Source organism: Musa acuminata, chromosome BXJ2-9 (genome assembly GCF_036884655.1).
Source record: "Musa acuminata AAA Group cultivar baxijiao chromosome BXJ2-9, Cavendish_Baxijiao_AAA, whole genome shotgun sequence".
In the NCBI taxonomy this organism is placed as follows: Eukaryota; Viridiplantae; Streptophyta; class Magnoliopsida; order Zingiberales; family Musaceae; genus Musa; species Musa acuminata.
The window spans coordinates 40,799,576-40,805,248 of record NC_088346.1 but is presented as its reverse complement, the minus strand read 5'-3'; positions in this window follow the sequence as shown (position 1 = coordinate 40,805,248).

The following is a 5,673-nucleotide window of genomic DNA, read 5'->3' as shown; positions in this document are numbered from 1 at the left end:
CTGCGCCACTCTGATTCAATATCCCCAATTACCCCTTTCATCCCACTTAATTAATCAAAATCAGATGAAGTAGGAGGACTAAATGTCATCGTCATCCTAGATTCCTAAAATACATCAAAGAAAATTTCCACCAATCACTATAGTTTCATTAGACCTCAATATATTTTGCACGTCAACATATCAAATATTTCAGTAATCCTCAAACAATGCTCTGATACCACCTCTGTCACGCCCCTCAAAATATCCATGATTTTTAAATTTTTCGTCACAGACCAATCCAGGATCCAAACTAACGTTTGAGGACACTGAAAACATTCTATTCAAAAATTTCACTTCTATAATCTACCAATTCATATCCCTGTGCAATTCATAAACATAGCACACATCACTCGATAATTCATACAATCTGAACTCGACTCATCAAAATAAAAACCACAATATAAATCCACAAGTGGGGAAATCTATGCAGTCACCACAATCATCGATTTACCATAAGTTCATATCATTACACAAATTTAATTTAACATTCCAAAACCCTATACATGAGGGATCCTTTAACTTACACAAAATCCACAGGTTTAGATTCATAGTCACATTTCATTAGATGCAAGGTAGCTTATACACAACTACATATATGCTAACAAAAGTTCTGTCCAACGTCTTCTAAACTTTCCGCTGCCTCAGCCCATTCTTAACATTTAAGCAAGAGTTACGCTATCCTGAAAAATTTATCAACAAACGGGGTGAGCATAAAGAGCTCAGCAAGTGACTAACATATCCATATCAAAACAGTACAATTTCCAAAGAGATACAGTTTCAAAACACAAAGCAGAATATACGATTTCGTAGACATAATATCATTAGGAGCAAAATCACAATTGTCCTTTTAATCATACACATTTGGTTCCTGACAGATGGGGCATAGAGTAATTGGAGCATATCAGAAACAAAGGAAACATATCGGAGCTTATCAATGGCATATAAAATGTTCCAAAACACATCAACGACATATGGAACATTACGAAGCAAACTCAACAGTGAAGGAAACATTTCAGAGCATATCAAACTCATATGTCGTACCAAAGCTCAAACGTCATCCTTGACGTTGCAATCATATCATACTTATCCAGAGCAGGAACAGAAATAACTCACCAAAACTCTGGATGTCATATCAAACATATAGAGGGTGTAGTGGGATCTCAGTCAGAATGTGATTCATCCATTTCTGAATGACCACCTGACAAAAGTCTCCCACGTCTGGGAGCTCCATCCACCCACGTCTAGGTGAAGTCAAAGGGGGCCGGCAGAGCATCGGAGGCTCTAAGCAATATCCCACATAGCGGGACCCCACATAGCGGGCAAATAAGCGCATACCAGAATATCCCACATAGCGGGACCCCACATAGCGGGCAAATCAGCGCATACCCTTTACCATTTCTGGCAAAGGTCCAGACAATCCCACACACCAGAGTACAAGAAGGCAGTTTCAACAAATTGCAGCATATAACGGAAGCACACGCGGAACAACCAAACGTACATGTGCCTTTTCAAAAACAATGTGATGCAAGGAACAAATCTCTCACAAAATATTCATTTTAGGGAAAGAATTGAAAGCAAGAGTGTACAGGGATTCCAAGCAATCATAACCAGCTCAATTCCAATAAGAAGGTTAGGCGAATTCAAGTATCCAAGGAAATGGAACAGAATACGCGAAATCGACCAAAGCTCGATTTCGGACAGAATTCCAGTGGCACATCAAACAAATTTTTCAGAATAACAAATATGCTCCAATACCCATAAGAAGGCTATGGTTGAACCATATATCAGTCTATATTCGGATGGAACAGATTTCATATGAAACAGGGCTCCCAACACAGAGTTACCTCTGATTTGGTAACATAAGGTCAAAATCACAATCACTGGTTTGCAGACTTTATAGGATCGGATTAAACAGACGATAGGGTGAGCAATTGAACTCCAAAATTTTCAAACTATATGTCAAAAGAGAGGATTTCAAGTCTAGTTTCAAATAAACTCAGTTTGGTACAAATCAGAATTTTCAACAGGGAGTTATAGGCGTTTTAGTTTCGAAAGGTCAGAAATCTTGAACTCTGTTTTACAGCGTCTATAGGCTCTTTTGAAACAAATTTTTGGGTAAGTATTCGGTGTCCAAAATCTACAAAATCAGTGTCAAAAGAAAGCCATACGAGTCTAATTTCAAACAAAAATAGTTCCTGCCTGAATTCTCATTCTGTACTAAAACTTAGGGCCGAAACAGTGCTTAGGGGTCAGTTTACCGAAAACTTTCAGAATCCATAGTTCTATGTCCAAAGAGGAACATATCAGTTTCTAAATAAAAATCTTCCAATTTATTTAGAATCAACATAAAAACAGAGTCAAATACTTATGTAGGATAGGGTTAGAACACTTGCCTTTGCAAATTTTGACCCGAAGTAACAAGATTAAAGCAAAAACCCTAAAAGCCCCAAATTTTCTTTCTCTTCTCCTTCTTCTTCTTCTTCTTCTTCTTCTTCTTTTCTTTCCCTGATCACCCACGAGCTGCCTCCTCTGCTTCCTTAACAACGAAGGCAGAGAGGCTTAAGCGGTGGAATTTGTCATTTGGTGCATTTTGCAGTTTAGTCCTTGTTTTTATCATATTCACGATTAGGTCCTTAGGGTTTACATATAGGTCCTCAGATTCTTTCTTCCTTTTTTTTTTTTTTTGAACAGATCTCCCAAATCTTACAAATAGGTTACCTCTAATTCATACTCTATTTCTTTTGTCAATTAAAATAGATGCTTACATTATCACCAAAAGTTCATACGAACATTCGGAAATGAGGGGTGTTACACTCTCCCCCCCTTAAAAGAAAAATTTAGTCCTCTAAATTTATCGTACCTCTATTCGATGAAAAGACGAGGATACACCTTTTTCATTTCCTCTTCTAGCTCCCAAGTTGTCTCTTCTCCAGAATGATGTCTCCAATTTACTTGAACCAGTGGGATGACCCGATTCCTTAGGACTTTTTCTTTCTTATCAATAATCTGAATAGGCTCTTCCACATAGGATAAATCTTTATCGAATTCCACCAGCTCATACTTAATGAGGTGAGAAGGGTCATACATATACTTTCTAATCATCGAGACATGAAATATATCATGGACATGGCTCAATGCTGGTGGCAAGGCAATCCTGTAAGCGACAGAACCAACCCTCTCAAGAACCTCAAAAGGTCCAATAAATCTTGGGCTTAATTTTCCTTTCTTCCCAAACCTTATAATGCCTTTGGAAGGGGAGACTTTTAAGAATACAAAATCTCCGATTTCAAACTCAATATCTCGTCTTCTATTGTCAGCATAACTCTTTTGACGACTCTGAGCAGTTTTTAACCTTTTCCTTATTACTTGAATTTTTCTCGGTAGTTTCTTGTACCTTGTCCGGTGCTAATAGCTTTCTGTCTCCAACTTCCTCCCAACATATAGGTGTTATGCACTTTCGCCCATATAGAGCTTCATAAGGAGCCATCTGAATACTTGAATGATAACTATTATTATACGTGAACTCAACAAGTGAAATATCCTTATCCCATTCACCTTTCCAATCCATAACATAGGCTCTAAGCAAATCCTCAAGTGTTTGAATTGTTCTTTCTGACTGACCATCAGTCTGAGGATGATATGCAGTACTAAACTTGACTTTAGTGCCCATCGACTCCTGCAATTTTCTCCAGAATCTAGAGAGAAATCTGGAGTCTCTATCAGAGATAATCTCCTTTGGAATACCATGAAGTCTTACTACTTCATTAACATATAAATCTGCAAGTCTATCAAGTGAATAAGTCATATTAATCGGTAGGAAATGCGCAGATTTTGTTAACCTATCAATGATAACCCAAATAGCATCATGCTTCCTCGAGGTTCTGGGTAGTCCTGAAACAAAATCCATAGTAATACATTCCCATTTCCATTCAGGAATAACTAAAGGTTGCAACAACCCTCCAGGTCTTTGGTGTTCTACTTTGATTTGCTGACAAGTCAAACATTTAGAAACATATATTGCAATTTCTTTCTTCATGCCTTTCCACCAATAATGACTTCGAAGATCTCTATACATCTTAGTGCTCCCAGGGTGTAGGGTGTACTTTGAAGTATGACTTTCAGTTAGGATTTGATTCTTGATAAATAGTTCATTTGGTACACATACTCTCTCCCCAAATCTCAATAGGCCATCCTTTGAAATTTGAAATTGTGGCTTCAATCCCTTTTCTACTCCACTCCTCAAGTAGATTAAATGTGGATCTCGTAATTGTCCTTCCTTAATTTGTTGCATAAGATCAGACTGCACTTGAATGGAGGCCATCAGAATCATCGAGTCTTGCTCTTTCCTCAAAGCTTTCAAATCAAAATTTTCTTCTATTAGCTTCCATTGCTTCACGACCAGACTAGCCATAAAACTTGTAGATTTCCTACTAAGTGCATCAGCTACAACATTGGCCTTGCCTGGGTGATAACGGATGGCACAATCATAATCCTTCAGAAGTTCTATCCATCTTCGCTGCCTCATGTTCAACTCCTTCTGGGTGAAAATATATTTTAAACTCTTGTGATCAGTGAAAATTTCAAACTGTCAACCATACAAATAATGTCTCCAAATCTTTAGAGCAAAAATAATTGCTGCCAATTCTAAATCATGAGTTGGATAATTCAATTCATAACCTTTAAGTTGCCTAGAAGCATAAGCAATTACTCTCCCTTCCTGCATCAAAACACATCCTAGGCCCTTTCTTGAAGCATCAGTATAAACTACAAATCCCTCACTACCACTTGGAATAGTGAGAATAGGGGCACTAGTCAATCTTCTTTTTAACTCTTGAAAGCTTTGCTCACAATCATCACCCCATACAAATTTCATACTCTTCTTAGTGAGTTTGGTGAGAGGTTGAGCAATTCGAGAAAATCCCTCTACAAATCTCCTGTAATAACCTGCCATGCCCAAGAAACTTCTAATCTCTGTTACATTTGTTGGTACTTCCCATTCAACTACAGCTTCTATTTTCTTTGGATCAACAGATATGCCCTCCCCTGAAATCACATGGCCTAAGAAAGCAACTTCATTCAACCAAAATTCACATTTGCTGAACTTCGCATACAACTTCTTTTCTCTTAGTATGGACAACACATCTCTCAAGTGTTCCTCATGCTCCTGATTACTCTTTGAATACACCAATATGTCATCAATAAATACAATTACATAATTATCCACGAGTGACCGAAATATTCTCCTCCTTGATCCTCAATAGACGGTAACCCGACCTTCAATCAATTTCTAAAAATACTTGCGTACCCTGTAATTAATCAAACAAGTGGTCACTTTAGAAAATACTCGTTTTTTGATGGTCACCTAATTCAACTATCTATAATCAATACAAAGCCTCAATGTTCCATCCATCTTTTAACTAACACCGGAGCACCCCATGATGAAATATTAAGCCAAATAAAATCCTCATTTAATAATCCTTGTAGTTGCTTTTCTAATTCCACTTACTCAAATGATATCTTTCTGTAGAGAGGCTTAGATTTTAGGATTGTCCCAAGGACCAAATCAAAAGCAAAATCACATTTGGAGGTAATCCAAACAAGTCATCCTGGGATACATTAGGCAAGGAGATAAAT